We start from the raw sequence: 23,898 nt of genomic DNA, 5'->3' as shown, positions 1-23,898 counted from the left end.
TGGTATGAATTCCAAACGATAGCAACATAGGGATCCATGCACTGTACAGACTGTCATTCTCAAATGCGGTACATATTTGCAGCAATGTATATGATATTAAATTTTGGTTGTTGTAATACAACGCAATGAGCAGAAGAAAAATAGCATTCAAAACATTTAGTAAATATCTGTGATCGTGTCACCTATTACATAATGCATTTAAAAATAAGTACAGTTTCTGTTATTAAACTCTTAATCATCCCCTTACACAGACAACGCAACAACGCATCGTCACACAATTACGGGGCCACAATTTTAGGATCACTGAGGGTGTCAGGAATTTGAAGCAGAGGACAGCCAATACGAAGTGTTCCAAATCGTGTCAACTTTTAACGATTGGTAAGTGTACTTGGGGCCGGGCGGTCAATTAAATGCACAAATACTAGTCTTCTGGGGGCTTATAAAAGTTACAGGTTATTCATAAAAAGATCGGCACATATGTGGCTCGGGGTGTCGTCCCACAATGTCAGTATTGGTTTTTGAGTAAAAGATTTTGACAACCACTGTGTTTCTTGCACGATGGTAACAGGTACATGTTTCTGCTGATGTTAGGCGACGTGAAATACTCCTATACGGCCCACGATGCATAGGTCGGGCAGAGCGTGTGCTTCGGCCTCCAGCAACCGCTGTTCTCATTAGACAAAATGGTTCAAATGGCTCTAAGCACAATTGTACTTAACATCTGATGTCATCAGTCCCCTAGACTTAGAACTACTTAAAACCAAGTAACCTAAGGACATCACACACATCCATGCCCGAGGCAGGATTCGAACCTGCGACCGTAGCAGCAGCGCGGTTCCGGACTGAAGCGCCTAGAACCGCTGGGCCGCAGCGCATTAGACAAAACTTACTAAACCAGGTAATAGGCAGTACATGGGAATTAAATCCTCCCACGACCTTCTACAACTGTAAAACACGTATCCGAGGCATCCTCACCTGTGCCCTAGGCTCGGTACATCGTCTTAATCTGCCAAGAAGTTTAAAACATCGCACACTCGGCTGCAGAGTGAAAATTCTTTCTGATAACGATCAGTATATAAAATAACACAAACATGTATGTGTTATGGTTCATTCTGAAGATGGTTCGGAGATTCGCAGCCGAAGTACCACAAGAGATGAAGTAGTATGGCTGCATTCCCAGAACGTCATGGATCAATGTATAAAAATGGTACACAAATTACATTTTCAGAAAAACGTATTCAAATAAGCTCAAAACAGGTGTACCGCCTAGCATGATTATCATTACATGCTCAGTGACTGTTTCAGTTAGTCGAGCATGGGAAGATTGTATTTCATTTGGTGAAACGAAACAGTCATTCGCGTTAGCACTTCAGCTCTGGTGGCAACTGGAGTAAGATTAGCTGCAATAGGTCTAACAATGAAAAAGAAAACTGGATTGCAATTAGACTACTACGAGCACTGCAGTGGATGTATTATCATAGGCAAGACAGACACAAATCCAACACTCGCCACAGTCTAAAAAATGTAAAGTTTCACTGCCAACAGCTGCTGAGAAATATTCTTTATGGACAACCAGGTTTGGACCAACGACCATCATCAGGTTCAGAAAACATTTACATCATACTAGGTGTTATAAACTCAATGACTTCAAATAATAAAATTCATGAAATCATCACTGTTGTCAAATAGTAATACAAAGGCCGACCGGAGTGGCAGTGCGGTTCTAGGCGCTACAGTCTGGAACCGAGCGACCGCTACCGTCGCAGGTTCGAGTCCTGCCTCGGGTATGGATATGTGTGATGTCCTTAGGTTAGTTAGGTTTAATTAATTAGTTCTAAGTTCTAGGCGACTGATGACCTCGGCAGTTAAGTCGCATAGTGCTCAGAGTCATTTGAACTAGTAATACAAAGAACATCGACAAAAATATTAATGTGCCAAACAGTTTACTCATTCATGTTGCATAAACTGTCAGTACTAACGTTATGAATGAAGGTATACTTCGTACCGGAATGTTGGCGAATTCATGGATAATTTGTTTGGCACAATTGATCGTCAGTCTGAACAAACATCGCGAGTTTTGCATAGTTTCCAACACAAAGTTGTAACAGCGAATAGCTTATTGGCGAGGAGCCCGGTGGTGGTCAAGGAAACTTACTTGATGGTCCAGCATGAATATAATTCAAGAAGTAACTGAAAACGCAGTAAATCCATCTGTCTTTGACGTTCCCTCAGAATGTCCATTCATTAGCTCAGGAAGCTCTTCGCATTAATGTTTCTGAACATCACGCAATGTACGACTATATTGGACCGTTTGTTTCGAAAGTGGTGTATACCAATTTTTAATCTATATTTTTGCTTTCCCTGAAATAATTCTTCGCGAACGGCAAATGAGATTCAGTGGCAGGCCTTAATTGTCTCTCAAAAATGCTACCAGGTAAACAGTAACGCATATTATGCGAATTTAGACTTTCTCGGCGAACCTCGAGGATGTAGTCTTCTCGGGTTATCAGCCGAATCAAGGCGTCATTCTGCGGTAACGTTTCAACAAGTCTCCTACTTGTCATCTTCAAGCGAAATGTCGGGTTCGTATCCCGGTCGGTTCTTTATAGCCGCTGGACCGCAGGCTCCTCTGCCTCGTCTGCGTCGGAGCGACAATTGCGCGCCTCCGGCGGAAGGGGTGTCGCGGCCCGTGCTGGGCGGTGGTGGGGAGGGAGGTGGGGAGGGGGAATTGCGGCCGGTGGGGGCTCCCTGCGTACTGGTGGATGCAGCCGTCGTGATCTGGTGGGGCCTGTCCATTCTGTCCTTTGCCTTCGCCGGTTTCGCATCGGAGCGTTCTTGTCGTATTTCTGTTATCGCTGTATCCCATGCGGTGCTAAGTTGTAAACAGCAATCTCGGCTGACAAGGTTATCATGGAATCGTACCTCCACAGCCTCTTTAAAGATCGGATCCCAGAACCCGTTCGCCCTGCATAGCAGCTTTATTTGTTCGAAATCAAACACATGGTTTTCTTTGAGATTGTGTTCCGCAACTGCATATTTCTCCGTGCGGCCTAGGCGAAAGCTGCTTACGTGTTCTGCGCAGCGCTGCGACATACGTCGCTGCGTCTGGCCGGTGTACTGTTTGCCACAGTCGCAGTTGATGCTGTATTCCTCGTTTGTTCTTCACTGAGCCCAACATATTCTTTATTTTGGTCCATGAGTGAAAGGTGGTTTTAATGTAGCTCTTTTCTAATATCCCGGCAATCTTTGCCGGGGGGCGCCCAGCATACGGAAAGAACGCGAAGCGCTTAGTGCTGTCCTCGTGTACCTCTTCTTGCTCTGTTGGAAAGTGTGTCTTACCTGTGTCTCAGAATAGCCGTTCTCGAGAAGCATTTTCCTCAAGTGTTCCAGTTCGGCAGTTAGACTCCTTGTCGCATATGCTTCGTGCTCTGCACACTAAGACGGTGAACACGGATTGGCGTTGTGCTAGATAGTGGCAGCTACCGGCGTTAAGGTACAGGTCTGTGTGTGTCGTCTTCCTGTAAACAGAATTATCTCCGTGCCGTCAGTGTGCTTCTTTATCACGATGCCGTGGAAACGCAGACACCTGGTTTCTTCCACCTCCATTGTGAATTTACACTCCTGGAAATTGAAATAAGAACACCGTGAATTCATTGTCCCAGGAAGGGGAAACTTTATTGACACATTCCTGGGGTCAGATACATCACATGATCACACTGACAGAACCACAGGCACATAGACACAGGCAACAGAGCATGCACAATGTCGGCACTAGTACAGTGTATATCCACCTTTCGCAGCAATGCAGGCTGCTATTCTCCCATGGAGACGATCGTAGAGATGCTGGATGTAGTCCTGTGGAACGGCTTGCCATGCCATTTCCACCTGGCGCCTCATTTGGACCAGCGTTCGTGCTGGACGTGCAGACCCCGTGAGACGACGCTTCATCCAGTCCCAAACATACTCAATGGGGGACAGATCCGGAGATCTTGCTGGCCAGGGTAGTTGACTTACACCTTCTAGAGCACGTTGGGTGGCACGGGATACATGCGGACGTGCATTGTCCTATTGGAACAGCAAGTTCCCTTGCCGGTCTAGGAATGGTAGAACGATGGGTTCGATGACGGTTTGGATGTACCGTGCACTATTCAGTGTCCCCTCGACGATCACCAGTGTAGGAGATCGCTCCCCACACCATGATGCCGGGTGTTGGCCCTGTGTGCCTCGGTCGTATGCAGTCCTGATTGTGGCGCTTACCTGCACGGCGCCAAACACGCATACGACCATCATTGGCACCAAGGCAGAAGCGACTCTCATCGCTGAAGACGACACGTCTCCATTCGTCCCTCCATTCACGCCTGTCGCGACACCACTGGAGGCGGGCTGCACGATGTTGGGGCGTGAGCGGAAGACGGCCTAACGGTGTGCGGGACCGTAGCCCAGCTTCATGGAGACGGTTGCGAATGGTCCTCGCCGATACCCCAGGAGCAACAGTGTCCCTAATTTGCTGGGAAGTGGCGGTGCAGTCCCCTACGGCACTGCGTAGGATCCTACGGTCTTGGCGTGCATCTGTGCGTCGCTGCGGTCCGGTCCCAGGTCGACGAGCACGTGCACCTTCCGCCGACCACTGGCGACAACATCGATGTACTGTGGAGACCTCACGCCCCACGTGTTGAGCAATTCGGCGGTACGTCCACCCGGCCTCCCGTATGCCCACTATACGCCCTCGCTCAAAGTCCGTCAACTGCACATACGGTTCACGTCCACGCTGTCGCGGCATGCTACCAGTGTTAAAGACTGCCATGGAGCTCCGTATGCCACGGCAAACTGGCTGACACTGACGGCGGCGGTGCACAAATGCTGCGCTGCTAGCGCCATTCGACGGCCAGCACCGTGGTTCCTGGTGTGTCCGCTGTGCCGTGCGTGTGATCATTGCTTGTACAGCCCTCTCGGTGTCCAGAGCAAGTATGGTGGGTCTGACACACCGGTGTCAATGTGTTCTTTTTTCCATTTCCACGAGTGTATATTGTCATGTATGCCGTTGAAGTGGTTATGGTGTACTTGTAGATTTTATTCGCCATGCGGCCAAATCATGAACCTGTCGTCCACGTAGTGGCAGAACATCATCGGTTTCAGACCCACCGTTTCGAGAGCCGTTTCTTCGACGTGTTCCTTGTAGAGGTTTGCGATACATGGAGCCAGGAGGGAACCCAAGGCCACTCCGTCCACCTGTTGATAGAATTTACCATCACACTGGAAGTATGTGGTATTGAGTGCGTGGCGGAACAGTTCCACTGCGTCTTCGTCGAAGTGGCCCCTTAGTAATGTCGAGGAGTCATCAAGAGGTATCCGTGTGAAGAGAGACGTGACTTCATGGTGTCACATTCATAGAGACCTTTCCCTTGAAGTGTCTTCACAAACTCCGTCGAGTTTTTCACGTGGTAAGGACAATGACCCATGACCAATGAACCTCTGTGATACACTTGTTTTGAGTGATCCTTCAACGAGATAGCTTTATGGACAAAAGAAATATGGCATAATTTGTGGTTAATTTAGTAAAGGTTAATGCACTATCACAGTAGCCTCGGGCCTTTGAATACCACCGTCGCCCCACGACGAGAAACTCGAAAAGCAGCGGTGCCAGATGAAGTAAAGTATGAATACGCGCACCGGCCAACGGCGAAAAAGCATTTGTGAACACCGGCGTGAACGTTTAAATATAAGTACAGTTACAGTTATTAATCAATTAATCTTCTGCTCACATAGACAACTCAACACTTTATGTGGCCGTTACACTGCCAGAACTTTGGATGTGGCAGCAATCTGTAACAGAGCAGTTGACACGAAGTGTTTCGAATGGTGCCCACTTTAACGTCAGTACTTGGTGGCCGCCGTCCAACAAATTGCTACTATAGCTAGTCTATTGGGGGATTGTAACATACTAATTCATGTTGGTTACCAATTAATAATAATGTCGGTACATTTGCGGTCCGAGGTGCCTCCCCACGTCAGTATTGGTCCTTGTGCAAAAAATTTTGACGACCATTTGGAAAGACCATCATTTTCCGCCATTTTTGCAAAAACGTGCAATTACTCGCACAAATCAAATTTCGAAAGAAAGTTATATTTTGTAATGAATATGTCTCCTCAGTCTTCCACCACAATAGAAAAAAAATTTCCACCAGTTTCCATAACTCATCGTGACATCATTCATTTAACCACAGCTGCATTTCTTTAGTGTTACACTACAGATTACGTTAATACTTACCACCATGTAGCATAATATGGTGAAATGTCATTAATTTATAATGTATCTCTAATGTAATATTTACCACCATTTTGCAGATAATGTAAGGATACTTCAGTTGACATATAACACGACGCTACGTGACATGATGCGATGACACTGACGGCGGCGGTGCACAAATGCTGCGCAGCTAGCGCCATTCGACGGCCAACACCGTGGTTCCTGGTGTGTCCGCTGTGCCGTGCGTGTGATCATTGCTTGTACAGCCCTCTCGCAGTGTCCGGAGCAAGTATGGTGGGTCTGACACACCGGTGTCAATGTGTTCTTTTTTCCATTTCCAGGAGTGTATAATTAATTTGTAATTGGTCAAAAATACCTACACCCTGGTGCTCTCCCTACAAATGTTTAAACTCGTGTACTTCGGACAATAATAAATTGAAATTTTTATTATTGTTTATAATTAACATCCACACCATCATTCCAAAAAACTTGATTCACTTCATAAAGCACTCAGAACCCGAAAGATGCACTTCACTCAATTACCCTAGTTACAAGCTACACACATCAAAAATAGTTTTCCATCACATCAGTTCCGAGAGTTCCGGAACCTGTACAGAAATTTGGAATAGAGGACAACATAAACATCATTTCCGCCATATTTATTGCTCATGGAAACCACATATTGCATGTTGTACCACTATACAGCGAGACCTTCATAGGTGGTGGCCCAGACTGCTGTACACCGCGGCACCTCTAATATCCAGTAAAACGGCCTCTTGCATTGATGCGTACCTGTATTCGTCGTGGCGTACTAATCACAAGTTCATCAAGGCACTGTTGTTCCAGATTGTCCCACTCCACAACGGCGATTCAGCGTAGACCGCTCAGAGTGGCTTTTGGGTCACGTCGTCCATAAACAGCCTTATTCAATCTATTCTAGCTATGTGTGATAGGGTTCATGTCGAGAGAACATGCTGACCATTCTAGTCGAGCGATGTCGTTATCCTGAAGGAAGTCATTCAAAAGATGTGCAAATGGGGACGCGAATTGTCGTTCATGAAGACGAGTGCCTTGCCAATATGCTGCCGATATGGTTCCACAATCGGTCAGAGGATGGCATTCACGTATCGTGCAGACGTTATGGCGCTTTCCATGACTAATAGTGACGTACGTCGGTCCCACATAATGCCATCCCCAAAACAGCAGGGAACCTCCACCTTGCTGCGCTCGCTGGGCAGTATGTCTAAGGCGCTCAGCCTGATCGGGTTGCCTCCAAACACGTCTCCGAAGATTGTTTGGTTGAAGGCATATGCCACACTAATCGGTGAAGAGAACGTGATGCCAGTCCTGAGCGGTCCGTTTGGCATGTTGTTCGACCCATCTGTACCGCGCTGAATGGTGTAGTGGTTCCAAAGATGGACCTCGTCATTGACGTCGGGAGGGAAGTTGCGCATCATTCAGCCTGTTGCGCACAGTTTGAGTCGTAACACGACGTCCTGTGGGTGCACGAAAAGCATTATTCAACATGGTGGCGTTGCTGTCAGGGTTCCTCCGAGCCATAATCCGTAAGTAACGGTCATCCACTGTATTAGTACCCCTTGGGCGGCCTGATCGAGGCAAGTCATCGACAGAGCCTGTCTCTCAGTACCTCCTCCATATCCGAACAATATCGCTTTCGTTCACTCCGAGACGCCTGGACACTTCGCTTGTTGAGAGCCCTTCCTGTCACAAAGTAACATTGCGGACACGATCGAACCGCGTTATTGACCGTCTAGGCATGCATGAAGTACAGTCAACACAAGGCGTGTACCTCCCTCCTTGTGGTATGACTGGAACTGATCGGCTGTCGGAACTCCTCGGTCTAATAGGCGCTGCTCATGCATGGTTGTTTACGTGTTTGGGCGGGTTTAGTGACATCTCTGAACTGTCAAAGGGGCTGGCTGTATCTGTGATATAACATCCACAGTCAACGTTTTTCTTCAGGAGTTCTGGCCACTGGAGTGATGCAAAACTTTTTTTGATGTGTGCATAAGAAGTAGGAGCGGGTGATTGACTCTAATTGGTCCGGGAACGGTGGTGGTGATGTGGGTGTGAGCGGCGGGAAGGGTTGCTTGGGCTAGATGATGGTTCGCGAGGGAGAGATGAGTTGGGGGTGACCTCGTCCAATTGCCTCGTATGTAAAATGATACCCGGAAGTCTTCATCTTATCAGTGATCTTGAGATACGCATTATCACTGGAAGTCTTTATTACATCTATGTAACCTGATACCCATCTTATCTTATCAGTGACCTAATGGTTCAAATGGCTCTGAGCACTATGGGACTTAACATCTTAGGGCATCAGTCCCATAGAACTTAGAACTACTTAAACATAGCTAACCTAAGGACATCACACACATCCATGCCCGAGGCAGGATTCGAACCTGCGACCGTAGCAGTCACGCGGTTCCGGACTGCTGCGCCTAGAACCGCACAACCACCGCGGCTGGCATCAGTGACCATTTCTTGAATATTCTTCAAGCGTTTTGGTATCAGAATGCGGGCTTCTATACTACTAACGGAGGAACTAGGTGGGTATCACTGAAGCTACTGTTGTGGTACTTAGCAGTTAGGAATGAGGCCCATCTTTGCTGGTTGCACCTGCAGCTAAACTGGACGGTGGGTGTAGAGTGTGGCCGTTGACGGATGATGGCAGGAGCTCCCCAAACAGCCTTATTTGCAGTCCGTCCGGATCTTCTGTCACTGAGCAGAATATGAGCTGACTCAGAAGCGGCGACAGACAGATGGTGTGTTTATACCTTGCATAGCTAGTGGAATGTGGCAATAGGGAGAAAGCATATGAATCGAATTCCAAACTCGTTTTCCTCCTTCAGAATTTCCCACTTCTAATAATTATTGTATGAGCGTTATTTATTGTTTCGCTAATTGCTGTTCGTCTGTTGTAATTTACTGTACTACATACGTAATATGAAAGAGCAGCAAAATCAGATATATTTTCATACAAATAAGAGTTGTCATTAAATATAACAGGAACACTTCTAGAGTACGAACTGTTCTTTAGAAATAAACTAGAACTCCATAAGAACTTTACATTTTCAAAGACTCCGGGAACATGCCATCTTAGTGGAGCCGTGGTTAAAATTCTGTTAAGATAATTGGCGAAATACCCATGGTAATGGAAACAGCGCGCAACCTCCGCATGTGTAGTCTACAAGTACTGCCAAAAATCGAGGCGCGAGTGATGAGCATGTCCATATACATATGCCAAGGTCCAACCCTTTATCGAGAGAACCGCCCGAGGTCTAGTGGCTGTAAAATAATATTCCACCGCTGGGTAAAGAAACCACTCTGTGTCAATAGTATGCGCCAGATGCACTCGCAGAGAACACACGACCATTTGTCGCCCCTACAACCAGACATTCACAACATCTACATACACTATGTGATCAAAGACATCCGGACAGCTCGCTGAAAATGACCTTCAGGTTCGTGGCGCCATCCATCGGTAGTGTTGGATTTCAATATGGTGTTGGCACACCGTTATCCTTGCATCCCATTTTTCACGGCGTGCTACACTGAGGAGAGGTATCGATGGCGGTCTGTGAGGCCTGGCACGAAACCGGCGTTCCAACACATCCCAAAGGTATTCTATAGGATTCAGATCAAGACTCTGCGCAGGCCAGTCCATTACAGGTATGTTATTGTTGTGTAACCACTCCGCCACAGGCCGTGCATTACGAACAGGTGCTCGATTGTGTTGAAAGATACAATCCCCATCCCCGAATTGCTCTTTAACAGTGGGAAGCAAGAAGGTGCTTAAAACTACAATGTAGGCCAGTGCTGTAATAGTGACTCGCAAAACAACAAGGAGTGCAAGCTCCTTCCTTAAAACACACGACCAAACCATAACACCACCTCCACCGAATTTTAATGTTGGCACTACCCTCTCTGGCCGATGACGTTCACCGTGCATTCACCATACCCTCACCCTGAAATCGGATGACCATATTGTGTTCCGTGACTCGTCACTCCACACAACGTTTTTCCACTGTTCAATCGTCCAATGTTTACGCGCCTTACTTCAAGCGAGGCGTTGTTTGGCATTTACCCGTGTAATGTGTGGCTTATGAACAACCGCTCGATCATGACATCCAAGTTTTCTCACCTCCCGTGTAACTGTCATAGTACTTGCAGTGGATCCTGATGGAGTTTGGAATTACTTTGTGATGGTCTGGAGAGATGTCTGCCTATTACACATTACGACCCTCTTCAACTTTCGGCGATCTGTGTCAGTCAACAGACGAGGTCGGCCTGTTCGCTTTTGTGCTGTACGTGTCTCTTCACGTTTCCACTTCACTATCACATTGTAAGCAGTGGACCTAGCGGTGTATAGGAGTGTGGTAATCTCGCGTACAGACGTATGACACAAGTGACACTCAATCACCTGACCTCGTCCGAAGTCCGTATAGTTCCACGAAGCGCCCCATTCTGCGGACTCACGATGTCTAATGACAACTGAGGTCGCTGATACGGAGTACCTGGCAGTAGGTGGAAGCACGATGTACTTAATATGATAAACGTATGTTTTGAGGGGGCGTCCGGATACTTTTGATCACATAGTGTAACTGAAGCAATGGTGATCATCATCGAGACTACGATAGACAGCGCAGAATTGAGTCCGCAAGTCCTATGGCGTGGACCCACTGATTAGTTGCATACTTGCCACGGGTAGCATTATAACAAGTGGGTCTGATATGTGTCGAAAAGAATCTGCGATGAATGTGCCGCCAAATCAAAGTCCACCACAACAATGGGAAATTGTGTTCTACGACGTTAAAGGCAACGCCAGCAGCTGTGTTCGAGCGGTTATAGGCGCTTCAGTTCGGAACCACCCTGCTGCTAAGGTCGCAGGTTCGAATCCTGCCTCGGGCATGGATGTGTGTGATGTCCTTACGTTAGTTAGGTTTAAGTAGTTCTAGGTCTAGGGGACTGATGACGTCAGATGCTAAGCCCATAGTGCTCAGAGCCATGTGAAGCATTTTAAAGTCAACGGTACAAAGGAAAATGGCGTAGAAATCCTTTGTCCGTGGACGGTGCATTCGTGTGAGTTCGGCGCGAGCATAACTGAATTCAGCAATGAACGCCGCGATGTATGTAAACGCGGTCCTGATGATACCGACCGGGACTAGCGTGGGGAGGAACACTGGCGCCAGGACGGCAAAGAAATGGTGCGTAATGGAGGCCTCGGCACTGCGCCATTGTTTATACATCGTGGCCATATAAATTGCGCACTCTCAATAGTGTTCGCTAGGAAGACCAAGCCCTCCTACAAGCGGAAGGGGGTAAGTGTGTCACCTCATACTCTGAAGATTTGCCAAGCCGGCAGAAAATATACGTCCGTAGCTCGTGGTCGTGCGGTAGCTTTCTCGCTTCCCACGCCCGGGTTCCCGGGTTCGATTCCCGGCGGGGTCAGGGATTTTCACTGCCTCGTGATGACTGGGTGTTGTGTGCTGTCCTTAGGTTAGTTAGGTTTAAGTAGTTCTAAGTTCTAGGGGGCTGATGACCATAGACGTTAAGTCCCATAGTGCTTAGAGCCATTTGAACCATTTGAGCAGAAAATATACGAATGCCGCTGCCGTAATTGGTATCGGTAAAACCAGCGCAATATGAACCATTGTGGATGCCACATAGCCATTCATGCTGGCATAGAATGGATTGGGCTTGAGGAGGTGTGATCATCATACTGGTAATTCTCAAAACCCGGGGAAAGTTGACCGCAGCTACACGGTGCTTTGGCAGCATAAAATTGATCCCAACTTAGCGGATACGTTGGACACAGGGCAGGGGAGCCAGATTTTCGGGGTTAGCTTGCGACCAATAGACCTGGATTTGCGAACATTCATGACATTTCCAGCAGTCTTCCCAAGAGCAGAAATGATGTTGAGAATCTGTGTGACCTCCTCCCGGGAACGAACCAACAGCAGGTCACCTGCGTATGCGCTACTTCGAAAGGTGTAATCGCATGAGACGAATCCTGACAACTGCGCCGACAGTAACCCTATGAGCGGCTCCAGCGCCACCGCATCAAGGTACATGGAAAGGGGCAGCCTTGGCCGACCCACCGTTGGATCGGAATCGGACCCCGACATACCCATGTAACGAACCGGCCCTGCTACAGAGCCTGAACAGGGCAGGGTAACCCATCTATTCTGAGACAGAGTATAGAAGTACTTGGTTCACCCTGTCAAAAGGTGCTGTCAAAATCTACAGTGACTGTCGCTGCAGGAAGTCTTCATACCTCCACCAGCGCAGTCACGTCGCGACAGACTCCATTGGCTGACTGGTCGTTAACTGTGCCGCCTGGCGTCGCCTTCTCGGTGGAGACGGCAAGTGGTAAGAGTTGTCTGCAGCGCGCCATCAGTAATCGCGCAAAATTCTTGTATTAAGTATTAACAGTGTGATAGGGCGTCGTAATTCCAGGTATCTGTTTATGAATGGGAACAATAATACTCTCGATAAAAGCTTGTGCAGTCGCAACTGCAAATGTGATCGTTCGTTATACGTCTCCGCCCATGGTGTAGACGTTAAGACCACAAAACGTAAGATAATATTCATTAGAGAGGCCATCGATCCCTGGAGACTTGCACAGGGCATCCCCGAAGTCAGCGATGATGATCTCCTTGGATATGAAACGTTCCATTAACGTAACTCCCTCCTCAACCGTGAGGGTGCATGGTACGTCCACGGTGACAGGATCGAAGTCCTCGACAGCACCATCAACGGTATGACAGACTCGGTGATAATGTTGGAAAAACTATCGACTGTGTCCTCTTGCCAGGTGACCAACTGTGCATGCGGATCAACGAGTTCAGTGACTACGTTTTGTCTGTGGTATCTGCGATCGTGCACATTATGATGCACGGAGGGCTTCTCCCGTCACACCACGTAAGGTCTGTGGACACGCACCACAAGCACTTGCAGGTTTTGGAGAGAAATCGCTAGTAGTTGACCTTAAGCATGCTTCGTTAAGTTTGCACTTCCGGGGAAGATGGCTAGCCATCAAGGTCGCTGACGGCGCTGCGGTAGAAGTCTGTAGTATGCCTGTGCCTACCAGCCATCTTCCTACTGTAAGTGAGGAATGTGTAATGGAGCGTCGGTTTGACTCATTCCAGTCACCAGTCCACCACTGATGCGTAGGGTCAACGCCGCTGTTTGCACCTCGTCCACATCTCTGTGTTACAGTGACAACCATCAGGTCCAGCAGATCTGCGTGTTAAGTTTCTATGGTGTCCAGCTCCTACAAATTTCCTTGCTGGGAACGTGCGGTGTACACATGTACGCACTGTGGCCAGAGAACACCAAATGGAAGCGCTTTAGATGGAGTACCATATCAACCAACCCACGGGAGATATAAATGTAGACTAACCGACTTGCCGAATCGCTAGTGCGAAACATGAGGCCCAGGTCGTCTGCGCGCCGTACCATCCACGACTAGATCGCGAACAATGAGACTCCTTTCGTGGCACGTTATAAAATTTGGGTACTTATCTTTGTGGCCAAGTACACACGTTAAGTCTCCTCCAAGGCTAAGATGTTCATGTCGAGTTAAAACCAGTAGGCAATCATCTCCTCGTAAAATCCCACCCTTTTACGCCGACACTCGGAACCAGAAAGATTATGGAGATTAATGACACTCGCAAAGTGAATCGTAAACGCCATACCCCTGCACGACGAGAGATACATAATGTAGTCAAAATGCCTTCGCTTACATACACCGCCACTCCACGGCCATGAGAGGCACGGAAGTCGTATCCTGCTAGAAGGATACAGCGTTGCCGACGGTTTAAGTCGCAATATGTGGAGGACGGTGGCCAATTTGCCTTTGGCAGCGCTGCATCGACGGAAGTTCCTCAACTCATTTCGATCTCAAAAGGAGAGAGGAAGAAGATTCCGGTATTTTCCAAATAAAGAAAAGACTTGTAAATGGCGGGCACATAGACGAGTACGTTCTTAAGAAAGGCATCGTGTGTGTAAAGAGGAAGGGCGACTGCACATTACAAATTTGTTTACTTCAGGTATTGTTTCCCAATGTTTTTAGATATTTTCGTAGTTCCGTGGTAGACGATCATCTAGATTACCGTAAATCCTTGGCCACAATTAGACAACATATGATTTGGCCATCTATGTGTAAGAATATGTCAGTTACTGGGGGTGGAAATGTCACTTATGCAAAGAAGGGAATCCGAATTCTAACTCTCACCAGCATCTTCCCGAGTCTGCTTGTGACAGCAGAACCACGGACCATCTCTTTGTGGATTACGTTGGGCCTATTCCTCGTACCTGTGGTTGGGGGGGGGGGGGGGGATATTTTGTTTTGAGCATTGTGTTAGACATTTTACCATTACCCTTAATTACTCCCAGCCGACCTTTGCTAAGCGCATGAATAGGAATTTGAAGGGTGCATTGATAATATTTCATGCTAGGCCCCAAAGACGCTGGGACATTCCTATCCCATGGTTAAATTTTCCTTTTAATACTGCTCAGCATGAGATCATCAGGGTCACTCTGGCCCCATTAATCCTGGCCTATCCGATTAAATCTCCGTCGAGTAATCTTTGGACCACTGATGAGCTGTTCCGTGGGTACGCAACACCAACCCCCTCCCTCACCCAAATTATCCAACATAACTGGGAGAGAGCGAGACGCAACATAAAGCTCCCAAGTAGGCATTACACACGTAGATACAATTGCGGGAGGCGCTAGTTCAAGGGGAATGTCGGAGACCGTGTGTTTGTGCATAGATTTAACGTAATAACCAAGGCTGGTGCAACCCCATCCAAGAATCTGGCTCACTGTTCTGTGGGATCCCGTAAAATTTTGAGCTTCTGAATCCAGTTAATATCCTGACCCGCAATAAACTGAACGGGAAGCTGTTCAAGAATAATTTGCTTATAATCTGATGACTGGACCTTGGATAATTGTTGCTGCCTACTCAGTGACTGTTAATTGTTTTTAAAATTATGTACCTTGTTTGCATGTTGAATGACAGGCGGCTCATGATTATTGGCAGCGGTTAATAAGTCATTTGCTTAAAATCTGGTCAATGAATGTTGGCTGACTGTAGCTGCTTGTTCAGTAACTGTCACTTGTTTTTGAAGTTCTGTGTTTTGTTGTCTACTGAAAGACTGACGGTTCATAATTAATAGCGGCAGTGTAAACGCGATTTGCTTAAAATATGGTCAGGAAAATTTGATAAACTGTAGATAATTATTCAGACGCGGTTAATTGTTTTTAAAATTCTGTACTTTTGCTGTCTACCGAGTGTTAGTGGATTCATAATTAATGACAGCTGTTCAAAGATCATTTAGTTCTAAACACTGCCCAGTGAGTTTTCCTAACAACAGTTAAAATTTCCTTTTTTTCTTCTCTACCTTTGGTGTATAGTTGGGGGCTGGTGGCTCACAATTAGTGGCAGCTATTTAATAGTCATTTTTCTAAAGTCTGCCCAGGCAACGTTACTGTTGGTTGTTTTTAAAGCTCGTTTGGCTTTAATAAAGGCAAGTAATGTATTAAATTTGATGAACGCTGAAGCAGTTTTCTGGGGACTCCAGGCATTCCATTAGGGTGACTCACAAATCAGCCCACCCCAATTCCTAATTATCAAATGGTAACCCAGAGCATGGTTATTTCCCTTGTCCTGGAAGGACCGAGAGGGCAGGACGGGCATACTTTTCCTTCTTGCGATAGCGTACTCAGTTACTACCTTTCTCGTCTTAACTGTAAACAGTATTTGGTTAATTACATACAGTTTTCCAGGTAGTCATAATTAGCATGGAACCCAGGCAGTGCCCAGGGATAGGATACCTCAAGGAAGACCACCTTCTGCATGATTTATGAAAGTTACGAATTAGGCAGCGATCGGGAGATGGTGCAACGCCTGAATTGGCTGCTCGTTTGGCGGCGCTGTGGGGAACGTCTTTCACCTAAGCCTCGACTTCACTGGTGAAGTAGTTGCTGTGCTCAGTGATGGTTCGGCAGCGTTGGCAGGACTGCGGGGAAATGTGAGTTTTTAGGGGACAGTAAGCCTATGCGCAAAGAAGTGTATAGGAATTAAGCTCACGACACATATTGGGTGAATCGTCTTGGCGATTTAAAGCAGGCATCCGTGAGGCTGCTGTTGATAGCTTAATTAGTCAATCTAGGGGGCTGCAGGAAGTTTTGAGTGTTCTTGCATTAGATGACTGCTCAGCGCAACCAGTCCTCAGTCACAGTAAGCTCTGGACAAGCTTCAACGACATCGTGAGGCGTGGTGGTGGAAGGTGGTGTGTCACAGGGAATCTGGATCTTGGCTCGACTGCGCGGATCGTTATGATGGCAAAAACCTCTGTAAGAAAACCCTCAATCTCAAGGAGAGCTGCGCGCTGATGAGGTGCATGGCGTTTGAGGTGGAACAGTCGGGCACCTTCTGGGGAATTTGCCGCACCTCAGTTGTATAAATCCTACTCAGGCATGTGGAACTCTGTCTGAGTGGACCCTTATTTCTCTAACTGCTCGTCGGACTGAAATGGATAATCCGTAATTTTCTTTTCGTCCTCCTAGCGGGGTGGGAGGGGCGCTGGAAGATACCAACACCCCACTAACAAGAGGACTCGTGTAGCCAATTCTTCTGACTCAGGAGTTCTTTTCAGAATTACAGTATGTGGTAACAAAACGCATGCTGGTTCTCCGAAACTGGTTTTAGTAGTGAAACGGAAGAAGGTTTCGCCCTTCTACATACGAAAGTGTTTAGTGGGAATTTATGGCTGCTTAAAATCAGCAAAGCGTTTGCGCAATGGGACACTGCTTGTGGAAACTTCAGATTCCCGGAAAGCTACTAACCTTCAAACAGCTAAATGCCTTGTTGAGTATGCAATAGACACTGAACTTCACAGCACCTCGAATTATAGCAAAGGTGTTGTAACACGCAGGGATCTAGTTCGCATTCCCAAGGAGGAACTGCTACATGAGTGAGATCCAGAAGGTACAGCTGACGTGCAGACCATTATGTAGGGTAGATGGCGAATTCATCAAATCCGACTGCTTTACCAAGACATTCGGTAGCACACAACTTCCTGAGCATGTTAAGGCTGCCTTTCTTCTCCTTAGCGTGAGGCCTTATTTTTCAAACCCAATACGCTGTTTTAAATGACAGTGTTTTGGGCACACAACCCTAGGGCAAAAGGGAGAAGCGATGCGCGGCAGTTGCATAAGGCGCCGCTCATGAAGGAGTTGGTGGTTCGTCTCCTGCCAGATGAATCAACTGATCTAGAAACCACCCTGTTTGGAGTAGTGACTGCAGAATCCTCCCAGAAGAACGCAAAGTACAGGAAATAAAAACAACCAAGTATATCCCCCATGAGGAGGCCAAAAAGATCAATAAGTCCATGCAGCCATCTACACTTGCTAGATATCTTGCGTCAATGCTTCAGAAGTCTACTCCAAACGGAGGTAGCGAGTGTCAGCTGAGACACCTGCACATGTCAGTGCACTTGTAAGGCAGCAAGCGTTTCAGAGCCTGTAGCCCTCTCTAGAACAGCAGACAAAGGTACATGAGCAAGCCCCAGCCACCTCTAACGCCTGAGGCTGTTCAGAACCCAGCACAGCCATTACCACTGCTACTCCAGATCCAATAAAGCCCTCAAAACAGCAAAAAGCTACTGTAAAGCAGCAACAGCAGGTAAAACCAAGCAGTAAACCGTCGGACCATGTGGATGTGATTCTATCTGCTGCTTTGTCTGACTTTCCCCCAGAGCTGGTGGATTATAAGGTATGTGTGGAGCAATCATCTCGCCCCATGACTGAACCTCCACCTGCTCATGTGGAGGAACTTCGTCAACTATCTCAGGGTAGACCACTGTGTCTGTGTCTCCAGGAGACCAATTTCCGTTAATAACACACCCCGGAGCTACAGGGCTATGTCTCCTCAAAAAGGACTACCTGAGTAGAGACAGAAGTAAAGGAGGTCTAGGCGTATTCGTCAGTTACGACTACCACTCCTCGTCTCTCTCCCTTACAATCAATTTACAGGTAGTTGGGATATCAGTACACGTGTGTCATCTGTTGAAAATATGTTCTCTTTATCCACCGCCACATGATTCTCTCGACGAAGAGGCTCTGCACGACCGTCTTACACAGCTCTACCACTCCTTCATCCCCTTCGGTGATTTTAATACACACAATGTGCTTTGGGGCTCTGCGACTACCTGTTCCAGGGGTAGAGCAATTGAGAGACTTCTAGCGTCATTGTGTGCATTCTTGCTAACTACGGGACAGAGCATGCACTTCTGCACTGCAGCTGGGTCGTTTTCTGCCATCGATTTTCGCTTTGCTCTCCAGTCGTTGCTCACACTGCTCGAAGGGAATTAGCCATGACTTGCACGGAAGTGATCACTTCTCGATATGGATTCACCCCCCCCCCCCCCCCAGACAGAGTGGAATCCGAAAGTAAATGACCGTGATGGATGCTCAGTAGAGTAGACTGGACACTTTATGGGCAGGTGTTGAGGAATGGGTGAATCATATTACCAAAATGATGTACCACGCCACTGACGCACCCGTTTCACAGTACACGGGACAACTGAAGAGGCAGCCTGTCCCTTGATGGAGTGCAGAATGCCGCTCTGGAATCAGGACTGGTCGTGCAGCTCTGCATAGGTTAAAGTGCAAGCCAACTGTAAACAATCTTGCAGCCGTTTGAGTGGTGGGGGCGAAAGGTCACCGGATTATTCGAGAGAGCAAGAAGAGGTCGTGGCAACAGTTCCTAAACACCATTAATCATTCCACGTAGAGTTCTGTTGTATGGGTGATCATCAGGAGATTTTCTGGGAGAGTAGGGAGGTGCCCCATGGCTGCTGTAACGGGGAATGGCACTCTCCAAACCAATCGGCTAATCGGCGAGACACTGCCCAGACTATGGCGGTCTATTTTGTCACATTTACTGCAACCGCCGGTCAGGATGCAGTTGGTGAGAGGAGCAGTTTGGTCTTCCAGTCCAACCACTGATGAAGATTACGATTTCCATGTGGGATCTGGATTCTGCATTGTCTACGGCTCGTGACACATGCGCTGGTCAAGACAGAATCCATTACAGTGTGCCACCGCGACGGCTACTTACTCTGCGTCAGGCATATAAAACACTGTCCACACCATACACACTCGCATACCACACCGTTGCTCGACCTCCAATGGATAGCCGTTTTCGTAACTGGCAATGGGCAACGAGGTCCCATGAGATTCTCGCACAGGATTGCATTTTTCCGGTCTCTGTGGCCGAGCGGTTCTAGGCGCTTCAGTCTGAAACCGCGCGATCGCTACGGTCGATGGTTCGAATCCTTCTTCGGGCATGGATGTGTGTGATGTCCTTAGGTTAGTTAGATTTAAGTAGTTCGAAGTCTAAGGAATTGATGACCTCAGATCTTAAGTCCCGTATTTCTTAGAACCATTTGAACCTTTTTTTATTGCCTTTGAGAGATTGATGTGGCCGGTATTAATGTTTTACATCGCGGTTGTAGCATATTTTCACCTTGAATCCTCCGGAGGCCCAGACTTATTTTAGACTTGACCAATTTCAAGAAAGGTAGTACGCCAGATTTTAAATTTCAGTCCCCATTTTTAAACATTATAGATATACATCAGCATTTCACAGTAGTGTATACTGATTGCGCCAAACAAAGGAATTCCTTTGGCTGCTCTGTAGTGTTCCCCGACCATGTCACCAGAAATCGCCGTCGTGATGAGTGTACCGTTTTCTCAGCGGAGCTCCACGCGATCCAGACGGCAATGGAGGAGATGCGACGTATTCAGGTTAAACGGTTTCTCATCTGCTCCGATTCCCTTAGTACCTTACAATTGTTACAGAATCTGTACCTATCTGTGAAGTTGTCTCAGCTGATACACGACCAACTATGCGATCTCCAACGGCAGGGAAAGCACGTGTCATTCTGCTGCGTGCAGAATACAGGCCGCCCGGGCTGCCAAGAAAGCCTATAGAGGACAGGATGTGGCACAGCGTCCTATTGCCTTGCAGGAAGTCGTTTCTGCACTATACAGGAAGTTTATGCAGTTGTGGGATGAGAAATGGCTGGCGGTAACAGATAATAAGCAACGGCTGTTTAAGCCAACTATCCGTCTGTGGCGTTCCTCTACCAGCTGCTCAGGCGAGATGAAGTGACCCTTACACGTCTTCGCAGTGGGCACTGCCCTCTTACCCATGGCCTTTTACTACTGCGGGAGACCTCCTGTTTTTTGATGTTTGTGACGTGCACATCTCTGTACGTCATTTTTTAAAAGAGCTCATTTTATATCGTGACTCATGGGCAGAAGCAAATATTGGTGGGGATCTGCCCTCTGTTTTAGCTGACGATGAGATAAGTGTGACTAAGGTTTTAAAGATTATGAAGTGTTTGGATTCTGGCGTAAACTTTTTGGCTGGAGGTTTTAGTGTGTTGCAAAGTAACCAGCTCATCCTTTTTTATTCTTGCGATGAGCCAGCCACATCCATCTGCTATATTACTCTACCTCCTTATATAATTTTCCTCCTGTTTAGTTAATGTTTTAATACTGATGCGACACTTCATTCCTTTTTTCTGTGTGAGTACAGACATAGTTTTACAACTTCTGTTACGTATATTTTACGTGCTTTTTTATACTCCTGTTTAGCGTATTTTACCGACACTCGTCTCAAACTGTTTTCGCGCGGGCTCTGAAGATATTGCTGTAGTGCGCCCATGCCAACACATCCATCCATCGAACCAGCCACACATCAATTCCGGATTCTCTCCGAAGAGCGTCACAACGCTGTTTAAGGACCTGTACATCTGGAACCGATTCAGCATACAAAACGCTTTTCAGATACCCCTGGATGTAAGTCCGGTGATCTAACAGGCCATGCTACAGGGCATCCAACGTCCGGGGAAGACGTTGTTGATGTGTCGGCAAACTGTAATGCTGAATTGGGTTTGTGCTCCTTTATGCAAAAACCACATAACCTGCCGCATTGCAAAGGGCATATACTCAAGCAACCCAGACTGAGTATTCCTCAGGAAGTTCACGTACGTTCCTCTGTCGAGGAGGTGTGGAATAATAACTAGTCCTAGCATATGGTCGCCAAGAGTCTGTCCACACATTGATGCTGAAACAATGCTGATGAGGCGATTTTCTGCAGCCCACAGATGATGATTACCCAGATTGCTGATGCTAGTTCTGGTAAAGTAAAAGAGGACTGATGACCGAAATTCCATAATTGTGATGGTTTGGTGTAAGAACCATCAACAAAATACTTCCCATAGAGGGAAATCCTCTGCTACTAATGTTTACACTCGCTGCAGGTGATAAGGATAGTAGCGGCTGTCACGCAGGATACACATAATCGTAAGGAGGCTTGCACCATGTTGGCAGGCCACTTGCCTGGAGCTTGTACTAGGGGTCGTCTCAACATAGTGTACAACTCAGTCCACATGTTCGTCTGTCTGAAAGGACCCATTCTCACATAAAGGCCCAAAAAGGTACTGAAATGATGTGTGACGTGGTCTGTGTCTCTGAGGGTACTTATTTTGGTGTAGCCGTGGTGGCTCTCGACCGTCTTCATCTGCTTGGCCGTACACAACCACCATTTCGGTTGTTCCCGACATGAATACCAGATCATTCTGCTGCTTGTGTACGTTCGTTGAGTCAATGACACATCCTGTAACACACAAGAAGCACAAGGCACGTGGTCAGAGGAACTTTCGTTCATCAGCGCCATCTACAGTTGTAGCGATGCATTTCCGGACACATGTTCATAGGGCCTTACTTCCTCCATTTCCAATCAGGAACGTGTCCCTGCAATTTGTCGGTTTTCATTAATATTCGCCCTTTATAATTATAGATAATAGTGGTATCTTGTAAGAGGGACAAATTGATGGCATGTTGACTATTAGCTGTTAAGATGCAACATTATAAGCGTCCCCTCGCTTACTAGCCATTTACGACTAAACGAGTTACGAATCACATACATTTTTAACTCAACATCAGTAAATACTTAGCTACTAAACGTAGCAGGAATCATGTAAAGAAACACAGTTGCATGAGACTTCTGACATAAATAAATGACTTAGTTCATAATCTCTATTTTCATACTGGCTGTTTCTTGAAAAACATTTACAGGTTATTTTTAACAAAGTATCTGTCTTAACTGCCTGGGTAAGCTTTTGTACAGCAGAATGTTGTGAATTCTCTCAGTATGCTACTAGTTTCTTAATTACTATAAAGTGCCAACAGATTCGTCAAGCAATTTCACGTGTTAGAGAAGTGCAACTGTATTTGACTCTTGTACCATTATGCATCGCCGTGCTATCCAACCAGGCTGTCGATCGTACAGCTGGTGAATCCTGTCGACGATACGTTAATCCACACGTGCTTGACCTGTTCACGAAGGTCTGTAAGTGACGTTGGTTGACGACTCATACGAGTCACATCTTGTCACATCATATCCCACATATGCTCGATTGCAGACAAGTTCGGTGTTCGCGCTGGCCAGAGAAGAAGCTGCAAGTCTTGCAGAGCTCGTTGAGTTTCAAGGGCAGTGGGTGGGCGAATATTATCCTATTACAACAATACATCAGCTTCCTGTTGCCAGAGCAGCAAAAGAACGAGCCTAACAACATTCTGCACCTATCAGTCGCTGGTTAGTGTCCCCTCCGGAAACACCCTAAGTGAACGAGAGTCGTAGCTTATTGCGCTGCAGACTATAAGGCCTGTAGTGGGGACAGTCTGTCTTGGAGGAATGCACTATGCGAGACAGCGCTCACCAGGTCTTCGTCGTACGCTCTAACGACCATCACTTGCGTGCAGGCAGATTATGCTTTCATACGTGAAGACCACGGCGCGCGATTCTATTTTCCAACTTATCCACTAGCGTGAGTGGAAGAGGGGATAGAGGAGTGTGTCCCCTTAGTCCCACAGTTAATAACCGGTCGGCAACAGTTCGTGTTGTGGCTTGCTCTGAGCACTATGCGACTTAACTTCTCAGGTCACCAGTCGCCTAGAACTTAGAACTAATTAAACCTAACTAACCTAAGGACATCACACACGTCCATGCCCGAGGCAGGATTCGAACCTGCGACCGTAGCGGTCGCTCGGTTCCAGACTGCAGCGCCCAGAACCGCACGGCCACTCCGGCCAGCAGTTCGTGTTGTCACGCCTCGGTTCACATCCATCTTGTCTCTGCTGTAGTAGCTTTTCAATGTGCCATTGCTACCCTTACAATACGACATTTCTGTAGGACGTCCAGAAGCACGTCTAGGTATGTGGAAATGGTCACGTGGTCACAGATATCTGCATAGTAGCAGAACTGACGCAGAAAGTCCCACCGAGCGAGGTGGCGCAGTGGATACCACACTGGACTCGCATTCGGGAGGACGACGGTTCAATCCCGTCTCCAGCCATCCTGATTTAGGTTTTCCGTGATTTCCCTAAATCGTTTCAGGCAAATGCCGGGATGGTTCCTTTGAAAGGGCACGGCCGATTTCCTTCCCCGTCCTTCCCTAACCCGAGCTTGCGCTCCGTCTCTAATGACCTCGTTGTCGACGGGACGTTAAACAACACTAACCTAACCTAACTAACCAGAAAGTCCA

The sequence above is a fragment of the Schistocerca serialis genome, chromosome 3 (genome assembly GCF_023864345.2).
Source record: "Schistocerca serialis cubense isolate TAMUIC-IGC-003099 chromosome 3, iqSchSeri2.2, whole genome shotgun sequence".
NCBI lineage: Eukaryota > Metazoa > Arthropoda > Insecta > Orthoptera > Acrididae > Schistocerca > Schistocerca serialis.
Note: the sequence above shows the minus strand (reverse complement) of the source record.